Source organism: Nicotiana attenuata, unplaced genomic scaffold, assembly GCF_001879085.1.
Source record: "Nicotiana attenuata strain UT unplaced genomic scaffold, NIATTr2, whole genome shotgun sequence".
In the NCBI taxonomy this organism is placed as follows: domain Eukaryota; kingdom Viridiplantae; phylum Streptophyta; class Magnoliopsida; order Solanales; family Solanaceae; genus Nicotiana; species Nicotiana attenuata.
The window spans coordinates 172,182-187,549 of NW_017671073.1; positions in this window are offsets into that span (position 1 = coordinate 172,182).

A 15,368-nucleotide genomic window follows, 5' to 3' on the forward strand; every position below is an offset into this window, starting at 1 on the left:
TGCCCCAGTTTCTTCCTTGGGGACTTTGGACTTTTATTTCGGTGTGACTGAACCTCAGAGAGAGGCTGCCTACGTACCCTTTCGGGATCAAGTCAAACGTAGTTCAGGTCATAAAATTTCTTCGTTGTTGCGATCTTTCCTTTTCTTCCACTTTTCCTTTTCTTTATTTTCGTTTCTTTTCTTTTCCTTCTCTTTTCTTTTCTTTTCTTTTCTTTTCTCTTCTTTTTTTTTCCTTTTCTTTTCTTTTCTCTTCTTGTTTTTCTTATCTTTTCTTTTCTTTTTCTTGTATTTTCTTTTCTTTTCTCTTCTTTTTTCTTTTTACTATTTTTCTCTTGTTTCTCCACTTGCTTTCCATGCTTGTGTTTACAAATTCTGTCATTGATTCCAAAAGAGGGGTATGAAAGAAAATAAATGAGGTTCAAAGGGGTAACAAAGGATAAAGTGTTTAGATAGCAGAACAAAATGCCTTCGTCATTCCAATCTTCAAAATATGCCACGCACAGGCAACACAATTAAACATACCAAGGAAAACATTTGTAACATTTGATTGTACCAGACTTGATAACTATATCTGCACACTCGCCTTCTACATCTGTTGAATACAAAGCACCATTGGACAACACTCTCACTTTCCCTACCACGAACGGCCCCCTAACAATTCGGGCAAACTTGCCTGATGCAGCATGACGCACTCCAACAAGGTTTCTCTGTGTTTTGTTTGCCCCCGTTTCGCATGGTTCGGGCTTCAAATGATCTCAAAGTGTTCAACTTTGTAATCACTTTATGCTCTAACAACATCTAGATCATGAATTCGAAACAAACATTTGAAAGAGAATTATAGATCATGGAAAGTAGTTAGCCAAAACCAGTAAATTCCCAAAATAGCTTCCAATAACTAATAACCAATTGAATCCGAAGACCAGACTTGCTGAACCAGTGCAACTAAACAAACAACAAATCTGGAAATGATTTTCTATACCATCTTTTGTTAATTTTCAGGATTTTCTTTTGGATCTCTAGGATCTAATGCTTTGAATTTAAACTATCTATTTCTTAACAGAGAATTTTGGGTTTTCAGTGGTTTTTTGGATCTAAACTCGAAATTTCAAGTTTCTCTAGGCTATAGAATTTGAATTTTTTTTAATTTTCAAATTGTTGGGTCTCCAAACTTGTGAATGAAGCAAAGAAGACTGCCTTTTATAGGCATCAATGAAGTGCAGCTTCAGATTTTTAGTTTTACATATTAGTCCCTCACTTATTTCTACTTAACCCTCTATTTTCTGACTTGTTACTCAAGTTATCCCACTAAAATTACTGAAATTTATACTAAAGCCCTACTTTGGAAGGTCCTAGAAGATTCTAGTTGGTTCTAGTCTCAAATACAACATTCTTCCCATTTAGGAATACCTAAACTGCCCTTGAATACCTCTAAAATTACCTACTAAACTATCTTTTAACGGAACCATAGTCAATTGACTACCAAACTAAGAGTTAATCAGCTATACCCAAACACCTAAACTAATTGACATTGACTGAAGTAAACTAACAATTATACTGAAACATGTATAAACAGAGAACAAACCTAAGAACAATACTAATCAAAATCCACATCAATTACTTAGACCAATTACTTAAACCATCACAGAATCAACCTATCAAACCTAATTGACCCTAATTTTAACGGATTCAAATCACAACCAGATGAACAAACTATTACTATCAGAAGAACAGCAAACACATCAAAACTGAATAAAAAATAATAGAAAATCCAATTACACTAACAATTAATCATTTGAGCTAATTAACTGACATTTAAACGTTTAAACTAACAAAAACATATCAGGATTAGACTAAATCAAAACAGAAATTAAAGCGATACTAATTGTCACCAAGAACACAGTCGAATCAAACACTTACGAGGACGAAGAAACAAAAAAATTATGAATAAACTTACTGATTGTACCAGCCTGAACACCTACTCGAATTAGGGTTCTTCAAACCCTAAATTTAGGGCTCGTGGGATTCTGCCTGGACTTGGAAGCTTCCACTTGAAATTCAGAATGAGGAAGTCTAAGAAGGCTTGAGGTGTGATTTTAGAGCCCTTTGGAAGATTTAGGGCTTTACGACAGATCCTCAAATCATAATTCGAGCCGTTCGGTTGTGGTTCGAGGGAAATTAATGTTGGATATGGAAAGAGGATGAAGAGAAGAGCCTAGGATGTAAATTTGAAGTTGTTTGGAGCGGGTAAGGGTTTGACCGGATCTTCGATCTGGTATTTGAGACGCCTGGTGATGATTTGAAGTAAACTAAGGGTGGATTCGGAGTGAGGAGGTAAAGGAGGGTTAGGGGTGTAATTTTGGCGGCGGTTTGTGGTGGCGCCGCCACCCCAAGGCGGTGGGAGAAGGGGCGGCGGTCTCTAGGGTTACAGAAGAGGGATAAGTGAGGGAGACGATAGAGGGGGGGTCGTTTAGGACAGTTATATACCAAGGGGTCCCCAGTTATGAGCCGTCCGATTGATCAACCTCGACAGCCAGGATTTGAGACGATTAAACGGCGTCGTTTTGGTTATGTTGGAGGCGGACCGGGTGGGAATGTTGGTTGGGCTGGTTCACGCGTGTTTTTGTTTTTTTGTGTTTGGGCTGGGCAGAATTAACTAACATGGCCCAATTCGGGGGTCTTTTATTAATACCTTCTTTTTAATCGTTTTTTTTATTTCCTTTTTTGTTTTCATTTTGTATTTGTATTTTTCTGATCTTATTACAATGTAAAATTAAAATAAAGATCTAATTTATTTCCAAAGTTAAGCTAATTAATTCATAAAATTTGATTAAGTCCTATTTAAAAGTAAACTCATGACAAATTTAACAATTAACAATTAAAAATGCAAAATGGACTATTTTTGTTATTTTCTTTATATTTTGTTTTAAAAACAACGTAACTACTAATTAATCCTAAAATATGAAATTAAATCCTAAATGCAAATGTCAAGTGTATTTTTATATTTTTCATATGAATTAAAATGCACAAATAAAATACAAACAATTACCACAAAATGTCCCAAACATCCACAAAATTGTAAAAATAATAAAAGTAAAATATTTTGTTTGAATTTCTGGGAGTAATTCATATAGGGCAAAAATCACGTGCTCACAGCGTGAAGCTGTTGTACTTAGTTTTTGTTTTGCTTTGCTATTTTTATGAGGGCGTCTTTGAGCCCTTTGTAAAAAGTATTGTAATTCGACAGTTGAAATGGAACAGTTCCCTTTTTGCTATGTATTTCTTGATTTCCGTTCTCTTTTCGTTTTGCTATGTGGAGAAGTCCTTAATTTTTTGATGAGATCGACGTTTGAAGTGGTCGAACATTGAATAATTCAAGCGAGGTCGAATGTAAAGTAATTCGAGCGAGGTCGAATGTTGAATAATTCGAGTGAAGTTGAATGTTGAATAATTCAAGCGAGGTCGAATGTAAAGTAATTCGAGCGAGGTCAAATGTTGAATAATTCGAGCGAGTTTGAATGTAAAGTAATTCGAGCGAGGTCGAATGTTGAATAATTCGAGCAATATCGAATGTAAAGTAATTCGAGCGAGGTCGAATGTTGAATAATTCGAGCGAGGTCGAATGTAAGGTAATTCGAGCGAGGTCGAATGTTGAATAATTCGAGAGAGGTCGAATGTAAATTAAATCGAGCGAGGTCGAATGTTGAATAATTCGAGCGAGGTCGAATGTAAAGTAATTCGAGCAAGGTCGAATGTAATGTAATTCGAGCAAGGTCGAATGTAAGGTGTAAAAAGACTTGGTAGAGAGTAAAGATGCTGCTTTATTTCATTCACTGGAGAATATTACATGTTTCTGCTTGTTTCATACATATATTGGTGAAGTTCCCGTGTACCTAGTCCCTTCATCGTTCGGCCTGGAGAAGTAGTCGGCAGGCGGAGCGATGAATTATACTTGAACTTTGAGATGACCCCTTCATCGCCTCATTAAAACCCTCCCCGAGAAAACCCAATTGGGACAAAACTCGGGTGAGGGAAAAAGTGTACGACTTGGAGGGCGTCCATTTTTAGAAGTTGAAGTATTTGAGGTGGGCGACGTTCTAATTGTTTTGTAGTAGCTTTCCCTCCATTGTTTCTAGTTGGAATGATCCTTTGTTTGCTGCTGCCGTGATTTTGTATGGCCTGTCCCAATTGGTTCCTAGTTTGCCTTCTCTTGAATATTTGCTCGCCTGTGTTTTGGCCTTGAGTACATAGTCTCCGACTTTGAGTGGTCGTACTTTGGCTTTTTTGTTGTAGTACTGTTCTGCTTGTTGTTTTTGGGCTACCATTCTTATGTAAGCCATGTCTCTTCGCTCCTCTGCTTCGTCGAGGTCCTGTTTTCGGTTCTCGTCATTGCTTGGTCCGCTTTCATTGGAGTATCTCGAACTGGATTCCCCGACCTCAACTAGTATCATGGCGTCAGTCCCGTAGACTAGTGAATATGGCGTTTCTCTTGTGCTTCTTTTTGGTGTGGTGCGGTATGCCCACAGTACTTCTGGAAGCAATTCTGGCCATAGTCCCTTAGCGTCCTCAAGCTTTTTCTTCAAGATATTTAGTATTATTTTGTTGGAGGATTCGTCCTGGCCGTTACCGGCGGGATGATATGGCGTGGAGAGTATTCGTTTGATGTGCCATTTTTCAAAGAATTCAACGGTCTTCTTTTCGATGAATTGGGGTCTGTTGTCACAACTGATTTCTTTGGGGATGCTGAAACGGCATATGATGTTTCTCCATATGAATGCGATAACTTCTTGTTCGCGTATTTGGGTGAAAGCACCTGCTTCTACCCATTTGGAAAAATAGTCAGTTAAAACCAAAAAAAAGCGTACATTACCTCGCCCTGCTGGGAGGGGTCCGACGATGTCCATTCCCCATTTGATGAACGGCCATGGCGTCGTAACAGAGTGGAGGTGTTCACCTGCTTGGTTTATCATAGGAGCATATTTCTGGCACTATTCGCACTTTTTGACGTAATCGGCGGCTTTCTTCTTCATTGTGGGCCAATAATAACCTGCTCAAATGAGGCATCTGACGAGGGCCCGGTTGCCGGTACGGGCACCGCAGTAGCCTTCGTGTACCTCCTCAAGGACACGTCTTGTTTGGTTTGGCCCTAGGCATTTTGCCAAGGGGCCTCCAAACGTTCTTTTGTAAAGGTCCTGGTTTATGATGCTATACCTGGCCGCCTGCATTCAAAGCTTGTTGGCTTCTTTTTTGTCTGATTGGAGTACTCCCTCCTGCAAATATGTTATAATACGGTTGCGCCAGTCCACACTCAAATTTACAGAGTGTACCTCAAGTTGGTCTATTGACGAGTGGAGGAGCGTGACCACATTTTCCTTTTTGATGTTTTTGGCGGCCGCTGCTAACTTGGCGAGACTGTCTGCCTCGATGTTTTATGCTCGAGGTATCTGATCGAGTCGACATTCGTCGAATTCTAGTAGCAGTTTATGAATTTATTCCTGGTACCTTTCTAGCCTCTGCTCTTTGATTTGGAAAGTCCTTGTGAATTGGTTGACAACGAGTTGCGAGTCGTATCTAAGGACGACTCGTCGTGCTCCGTATTTGAGAGCCAGCTTTAATCCTGCAATTACGGCCTCATACTCGGCCTCATTGTTCGTCATATCAGGGCACCTTATGGATTGGAGGATGACTTCGCCTGTTGGGACCTCGAGTACGAGTCCCAGTCCAGATCCAAACGCGTTGGATGTGCCATCGGTGTATAGGACCCATAGGTCAGGTAGACTGGGTGAGGTACGAGAATTTTCTTACTCGACCTCAGTCATTATTTTGGCACCAAAATCAGCGATGAAGTCGGCGAGTACCTGCAATTTTATCGTCGTTTGTGGCTGATATGTTATATCATGCTCGCTCAATTCTATGGCCCACTTGGCCAATCTCCCCGATATTTTGGGTTTAAGCAGGATGCTCCATAGGGTAAAGGTCGTTACCACCGATATGGGGTGGCAATGAAAATAGGGTCTAAGCTTTCGTGAAGCTATAACCAGCGCCAAGGTTAACTTTTCGAGGTGAGGGTACCTCGTTTTGGCGTCAACCAGAGTTTTGCTAATATAATAGATTGGACATTGTGTACCTTCATCTTCACGGACCAATACTGCACTTACCGTGACCTCTGATACAGCCAAGTATATCAGGAGGCGTTCGCCGTGTTCTGCTTTGGCGAGTAGTGGGGTCGAAGACAAGTACGCCTTTAGTTCTCTCAGGGCCTCGATGCATTCTGCATTCCATTGGAGCCCGTTGTCCTTCTTGAGCATGTTGAAGAATTTGTGACATATGTCGAAGGATCGTGAGATGAACCTCGATAGGGCAGCTATGCTGCCTGTCAAGTTTTGCACTTATTTCTTGCTGGTTAATACTTCAAATGTTCCCTCGATGGCCTTGATTTGGTCAGGGTTGACCTCGATGCCTCTTTGTGACACCAAAAAGCCGAGGAACTTGCCCGATGTTACACCGAAGGCACATTTTTCGGGGTTCAGCTTCATGCCGTATTGCCTTAGTATACTGAAGGCTTCTTTCAGGTGGTCGACGTGGTCTTCCTTCCTTTTTGATTTGACCAACATGCCGTCTATGTAAACTTCCATTGTTTTGCCGAGTTGGTCCTTGAACATCTTAGTTACCAATGTTTGATAAGTCGCTCCCGCGTTCTTCAATCCAAATGGCATGACTCGGTAACAGTACGTTCCTTGATGGGTGATGAAATTAGTCTTTTCCTGGTCATCTTCCTCCATGAGGATTTGGTTGTAACCTGAGTAGGCGTCCAAGAAGCTCAACAACTCATGCCCTGTTGTTGCATCAATGAGCTGATCGATATGAGGCAACGGAACCGAATCTTTTGGGCAAGCCTTGTTTAGGTCCGTGAAATCCACGCACATCCGCCACTTCCTGTTTTTCTTTTTCACCATGACTACGTTGGCGACCCACTGGGGGTATTTTGACTCCCGGATGAAGCCGTTAGCGAGTAGCTTATCCACCTCATCGCATTCGTTGATTGTGGTATTGAATTTCCTTCTTATTTGTCGTACTGGAGGGTAAAGGGGATCGACGTTCAATTTGTGTGTGGCAACTTCTTTCGGGATACCTGGCATATATGTGTGGGTAAAAGCAAACAGATCGGCATTGTCAATTAAAAACTTATGAAATTTACCTGGCTCGGAGAGTTTGTGGCCTATGTAAGCCTTTTTGCTATTGTCGCTGCTGCCTCATTGGACGGGGTCAAGATCTTCTACAGTTGACCCTGCGGCTTCCACGACGTCGTGGTCTTTGATAACGCTTTTTTTCTCGTGAGCCCGACTTGGATAATTTCTATGCTTCCGAGTCTGTTCTTTTTAGCTGTTGAGTGTGTGTACAATCTTGGGCGATGCGGTAGCACTCTTGGGCTGTGCGTTGTTCGCCTATGATGCTGAATACACGCGTCGCTTCCATCGTCTACCATTATTCTTTTTACATCAGTATCTGAAATACATAAAGTAATGACAATAGCATCAAAGTGGGGAAAAGTCAAACCGTTGGTATCTGACTTATCGAAGATGATACTTTCTCCGAGGTCATCATACCGTTCGTGGGTGATTGATCGCTTCAGTTTGTATGTGGTGGTAAACTTCACGTGTTTGATTGCTGCTTCGCCACCTCCGCCGATGATCATTTGGATGGTGCGGGCAGATGAGGGTGGCTTTGGAGGGCCTTGATGTTGTTCTCGTCCGCAGCCAAAGTTGGCTCGTCCTCGGCCACTCATCAGCTCTCTCAGGTGCCCTTGGTGAAGCATGTTCACTACTTCTTGCCGTAGGGCTATGCAGTCCTTGGTCTAGTGGCCCCGCTCCTGATGGAAATCATAGAGGACGTTCGACTTTCTGGTACTTGGGTCGGACTTCATCTTCTATGGCCACTTCACCTTTGGGTCGTGCTTCTCTAGTGCGTACACGATTTCTGAAGAGAAAACACAAAAATTGTTTTTATCATAAAAACCTATACGTAGCTCAAGAAAGGGTCCTGATGTAGTGGGATCTTTTGGATTGTTACAACCTCTAGCAGATGGTTTGAAATTGATTCTAAAAGAACCTATTTCACCAAGTAGTGCTAATTTCTCCCTTTTTAGAATGGCTCCAGTGGCTACATTTATGTTAAGACAATAAAAGCTAAATGGAAAAAGAAAGGAGTTTAGAACTAAACTATTTTTGACTTGGAAGACAAAGAAGTGTGATAAAGATGAGACCGTATAAAATGAATATTCATCAAATTTACTATTTTTCAATTTGTTCTTTCATCGATGGGGCCTTAAAACAAAATGAAAAATCGAAAAAATGATTCACCCCCTCACGTCAATCCCACGAGCCTCTTATCTATTCTCATTGAACGACGGCGGGGGAGCAAATCCAACTAGAAAAACTCACATTGGGCTTAGGGATAATCAGGCTCGAACTGATGAGGGGAAATTCTTTTATGGTAAAAAATCCTGTCATTTCAGTTATTTCTCAAGAAGAAAAGAGAGGATCTGTTGAATTTCAAGTATTCAATTTTTGAGCAAATAAGAGTGGAGGCATACCTCGTTCGTTCCGCTGAGTCCCTGTATGCGGCCTGGACGGTCTTTCCGCATGGCGAGGAGATGGTGGAATGGTTGTTCTAACATAAGGTTTGTGTCAGTGTCGCTTGAGGCGTGGTCCTAACTGGTCTCTTCGACCTTCATTACGACGATCTTTCCTTGGCTCTGTTTGGACCGATGTTAACAGTTGGATTGGACTGTTAAGGTCATCCTCGTCTGCTCTCACCTCGGTGCAGTAGGCATTGTGAATTTCTTCCCAAGTAGTGGGAGGGTATTTCATGAGTCTGCTCAATAGTTTTCTTGTCGCTCTTGACCCATTCCTGCACAACCCATTTTGGAAAGCTGCCACCGCCATCCCTTCCGATACATTTGGTAAGCTCATTCTTACCCTATTGAACCGAGCTAAAAAGTCCCTGAGTCCCTCGCCAGGCAGTTGCCTAATGGCGAATATATCATTTACTCTGGCTTTCGCCTTCTCAGCCCCGGCATGGGCGGTGACGAACTTGTCGGCCATTTGTTCAAACGTTGTTATAGATCGTACTGGTAGCTGTGTGTACCAGGTTAAGGCTCTCCCGGTTAAGGTCTCGTCGAACTTTTTCAGTAACATTGATGGTACTTGCTCCTTTGAGAGATCGTTGCCCTTTACTATTGTAACGTAGTGAATGATATGATCTTCGGGATCTGTTGTGCCATCATATATCTTCAAATATGGTGGCATCTTGAAGGTCTTGGGTATGGCATGTGGGGATGCCTCCTCGCTCTACGGTTGTTCAACGAATCGGCCGACATCCTCTTTGGAAGCAGTTTTGGGGCGCCCGGTATCTTATCGACCCTTTCTTTATGTTCCCTCATCTAGTCGCGGAGTTCTTTGTTCTCGTTCTCCATTTCTTCCATTTTCTTTAGAATGGCTGTAAGTGCATCTTTACCTACGTCAACAGCAGTGTGAGTGTTACCTGTTGGGGGAGCGGGTTGCTCGTCGGCGGTTGCTGTGACATCCGTCTGTATGACGTTTCTATTTGCTCGTTGAGCGGGTTTGTCAAGTATGTCCTTAGAGTTCTTGTCAACCACATCTCCAGTAGTTTTTTGATTGCTAGTGGTGCTTCCTCAGCTGTGGATGTGGAGGCTACCCTTTCACGTGAAGCGATTACACTTCCATGAGGGGGAGGTAAATCACTCCGCCTGGATGTAGCACTCGGCGTCACATTCTCCTCGTCTCCTCTACCATCCTCGTTGATGGTGTTTAAGTTGTTGGTAGTGACACCCACAATTGCTTTCTGTCTTTCATCTCCTTTACCTGCCATTGTTAGTTTGTGGAGACGAGAAAAAGATGATTGTCCTTCTTTATGATCTAGAAGAAACTACAATTTTTAACTAAAATACTCCCCACAGGCGGCGCCAAATTGTTTGACAAAAAAGTATTAAGCCTTTTGTTAAACTAATTAATGAAGAAAAGAAGGGTGAATCTTAGTTAAATATAATAAATCCTAGATCAAATATTGTAGGAAATTGATAAGATGAATAGCAATTGAGAGCAGTAAATAGCCGATTTATACACAATGATTACCAACAAATATTATAACATGAACATGCAATAATTGTAGATAATGTCAATAAATGTAATAAGAAAGAATCTACCACCCAATTATTATATGATTTGGATGGTTCCTTCTCCTCACAGCAACGTGGAAAGATGAGAAGTGAAGGTGGGTAAGGAATCCTTGGATCTTGTGAACAAAGATTAAACAACGTGTGCTTGGATAAGAAAATCAGTGAACAAGACAACTTTTATATATTCCTCCTAGCAACCTTTTACAGTGTGCTCTTATCAAAAAGTGAAGATGCCCCTTTTGTTCTCTATCTCTTCCTATTTATACGGGGTATTTCTTTACTCCAGTTGCTCGTCCTTGACAATAGTCCTCCCAAGGACGGCTTCCCGCTATTACGCCGTGGTCGACCCTGTCCTCGATCCTGTTTATCTACCATTACCAAGTCGCCAAATTTAGACCAATACAAAATCAAGTCCAAGCTCAAGAATGAAAAACAAGTCAAGGTTCAAGGAGTACGAGTTCAAGTCAATGTTCGTGCTAATTGAATTCAAGATCATCGTTCGTGGCAACAACTACATATTCAAGATCAAGCTCAAAGGCCCTTGAGTTCATTTACTATTGGAAAGAAGAATCATAGGATTCATAGAGATTGTACACTCATATTATTTAAAATCAAATACTACGATTCTTGCGTTATTTTTCGGTCTTGATTTTATTTTCTCGATGCAATTTTTGTCTACAAGACCCTCGGCACAAGAAGAACGGAGATATCTTTATGCGGAGAAGAACAAAAAGCACAAAAGATATAGAGAAAGTGTTTTTTTTGGACGAGGTATTTAAGATTACAAAAGATACTGAATTTAAAATTTTGTCCAATCAAAAAGTGCTTAGAAGATGAAAAGTCGAGAGTGATCGATCAACTTAGGATTTTTCTTTTAATTTGCTTATAAGCATTTTTTTGTATTTACTAAACTCATGAATAAGCTAAAAAATCATTTAAACTAATTTAATCAGCTAAATTGCTAGTACGCTAGCCAAACACCCTCATAGTAGCTTGCCTATTGCTTTTCGACAAAAATGCCAAGACAACCTATATTTATTTATTTTCCGCTCTCCTTTTCCACTTAACTCTGTATTGGACTATTGGGTGAATCGGAAGAGATTCAGATAAAAGAGAAGGTGTCATTTGTATTACCTTCCCTTTCTTGTTTAAAGCAACGAACTGTATAGGTGGAGTCGGGATTTAAGATTTATGCGTTTTAAATTCTAAAATACTATTATCATATGTTAGTTAGTGGGTTCTGAATTTTAATTTTGTTCACTTATAAAAATTTGTTAATACAAATACAAGTTTAGACTAAAGTTATTAAATCGGATTGACTTATCCTTCTAAGCAAGGGCGGAGGTAGGGTATTCTTTATGAGGTAGGGTATTCTTTGCATAGACACCGTATTTATATTAACGAACTCAGTAACTAAAACATGTTACTGATTCGATATCAAATTCAAAACCCACAAACTTCAAATTCTAGCTCCGCCTCTCCTTCTAGATCCGGTCCGACTAAAAAGTAAAGCGCGCAGTACGTGTCGAGTTCTAAGTGTTTGATTGTAATTTGTGGGATGAGTCTAGACCAGCGGTGCTGGCAAAGGGCATGTATTTTCTCGATAAAGCTCGCCTAATCAGGGCTGTAAAAATCTACAGTGTAAGAGAGTGCCGTGAGATGACGGTAAGGGAGTCAACTACAGAGGTATACAAGGTTGTATGCCGTAGAGACTTTATGGGTTGTAACTGGATGTTGCGTGCCAGCAAGAAAAAATCAGGGTTGTGGAAAGTGGGTAAATATATTAGCACCCACAGATGTGAAACGGACACATTCAATGAGAATCACTTCAACTTGGATGTAGACTTGATTTCTCTTGTCTTGATTCCATACTTGAAAGTGTCCATTAGGTTCAAGATCAAAAAGTGTATTACAGTCGTCCACCAGGATTATGGGTGTACTGTAACCTAAAGAAAGGCATATCTCGGGCGCAAACGTGCTTTTGAAATTATTTATGGTGACTGGGATAAGTCATTTTCATCTCTACCCAGGTACATGGCCGCACTGCAACACTTTAACCCCGGGACTGTTGTTGAATGGAGGCGTGAGCGGAGTCCGGGAAGACCGCAATATATTTTCAACTATGTGTTCTGGTCATTTAAACCAGCAATTGATGGTTTTGTGCATTGCCGTCCGGTAATTTCCATAGACGGTACTCATGTCTATGGAAAGTATGATATTAAGCTTTTGATCGCAGTTGCAGTAGATGATCGCTGCCAACTCCGCACCACTAAAAAGTAGCGAGAGAGGGTCGCAATAGCTTTTACCCGAATCGAGTATCTATTTAACTTAGGATTGCGTGTGTGCTCTTAATTGGTCTTCTATTTATTTTTGGGTTTTCTTTATATTCTACTATGATCAAACTACTAATTAAAAATGCAACTAGATTAAGCTAAGAGATAAATTGCTACAAGTTGTATCTAATAGTTTTAAAGGCACTAGGGAGGTGACTTTCACCTAGGTGGCTAATTGACGGTTAATTGCATCTAAGGCATGATTGACATGATTGGGGAAATATGTTATAACCGTTGCTCGATAATAACCACTCTACACCTCTCGATAGAAAGAGTGGTTTTCCCCAATTGACTCTCTCGAGACCAATTGGGTATGCATATTTGCCCGAGCAACTAGGGTTCAAGTCGGGTAATTACTCTCTCGAGGTTTAACCCTTTAATTGGGACTATCAAATCTCTTGAGTTCATCCCAATTCCTTGTTGAGTCAACTTTGGAGACTTAGGCTCTCTTTCTCAAGAAGAGCCCAAATCAACTTAGCACAAACTAGTGTTTGCAACCACTATTTCATAAATTAAACCATAAAATTGACCCAAATAACAAACACTCATAATCAATCTAACCTTAAATCACGACACCAATCAATTACCCACACTAGGGTTGAGCCACAACCCTAGCTAATGGGTCTAGCTACTCATGCTTGAAGAGAAAATCAGAGAAATAGATGAAGAGAAAGACATATATTAAATTACTAAAGTAAATACAAAGGTTCAATGATTAAAACTGCGTAAAGATGCCAAAATTAGCTAAGAAAGGTCTTCTCACGAGCGCAGCAACAGTGCTAAAATATCTTATACTAGCTGCTTACCCTAAAAATGGAAAAATATGCTATTTATACTAAGCTGGAAAAACTGGACAAAAATGCCCCTGCGGGGTCAGTGCGGGCCGCACAAAATGGACTGCGGCCGCACTAGGCTCTTGGACTTGAAATCTTGGCTCTCTGAACTCAGGCTCCACGGACCGCGCAGAATGGACCACGGCCGCGGAGGTTTCTAATGCGGTCCACACAATCATGACCGCGGACCGCGCAGGCTTGAACCTCGGCAAATTACATCTCTCTGATCTTCTCTTCTGTGAACCGCACATAATGGTAGTGCAGCCGCGGAGCCTTCAGTGCGGACCGCACAATCTTCAATGCGGCCGCACTGCTTTGACATTTGATGGACAGGGGTGTTCAATTTATGCCAATACCGATGAGAAGATTTGAGAAGTACAGGAGGCGAGCACATTGGTATTCATATTTACAGTACGATCACGACTGGGGTGTTTCTGAAGTTTGCACCGCTATCTGCGAACACCGGAGAATAATCTACAGACAGTGAATGAAGCTAGCAGTTTGTGTTCATGTGGGAAATGGACAATTTACCACATGTCGTGTGCACATGCCATGAAGTGCTTTCAACAAGTTGGTTTAGGGGCAACCAACTATGTTGATAGGCAATACAGTATTGATGCATGCGTAGACACATATAGTGGGCAGTTGCAGCCATTGGGTGCTGAGCATTATTGACCGCCGGAACCATTTAAAATGGTGTGTAACAAGGACTATTTGCACAAGCTGCAAGTGCAAAAGAGAACGCGTATACGGAACCAAATGGATGTTGGTGATACCGTTTATGCGCGTAAATGTGGCATATGCTCGCAAACAGGACACGACCGTCATAAATGTCCTTCAGCTGGTGTGGGTGGCGGTGGTAATCCAGCTCCTGGTGCAAGTTCGTCGAATGTACCCAACTATCAAGGATACACCTAGTGTTTTTTTTTCGTAATATTTTTTGTAATAAGTGTCTGTACTTGTGTATGTTGCAATATCTATCAAATAAAATTATGTTCCACAATCTTGTTACATCTTATTTTTTAACATGACCTTTTGAATTGGGATGATGATATGATAGTCCAACATTCAACTTATTGGTGTTAGTAAAGAAGACCAATCTGAAGATTGAAATTTCATAACATAATATTCGAAGAGATAAAAGCACAACAATCATAACTAAAGCAACATACATGAAAACAAAAGATAACAATGGAAAAATCAAGACATTGCTGTTTCGTTTCAGAAAAATTGAATATGTATAGCGCGGTACAATACTACATTTTGTGTGTTGTCTTGTCGGTCTGAAAAGCTGAACCGACTGCGCAAAAGCTGTTTTGTTTCAGAAAAATTGAATATGTATAGCGCGGTACAATACTACATTTTGTGTGTTGTCTTGTCGGTCTGAAAAGCTGAACCGGCTGAGCAAAAGCTGTTTCGTTTCAGAAAAATTGGATATGTATAGCGCGGTACAATACTACGTTTTGTGTGTTGTCTTGTCGGTCTGAAAAGCTGAACCGACTGCGCAAAAGCTGTTTCATTTCAGAAAAATTGAATATGTATAGCGCGGTACAATACTACGTTTTATGTGTTGTCTTGTCGGTCTAAAAAGATGACCTACTGCAAAAAAGCTATTTCGTTTCAGAAAAATTGATTATGTAAAGCGCGGTACAATACTACGTTTTGTGTGTTGTCTTGCCTCTAAATAACGGGCGCATTCTAGTTGCTTTCTGCGCATAACAATAACCAATAGCAAATATTCCATAAAATCAAGATTTTTCTTTACGCTTTAACAAATGTCTGAACCCCTTTATGTCCCAAGGTGCGAGTGCGGCAAAAAATGCATGATGCACGACTGTTGGAAAGAAGCTGGACGCCGCTACTGGGCTTGTATGAACAAGTTTTATAGGGTTCCCGACGAACTTGTTTGCAATTTTGAGGTATGGATTGATGAACCCTGTCATCAGGAATACTACAAAGAAAAGTTGCAGCATCTTCATAGTTTGTGTTTGAAGCAGTGGGAAAGAG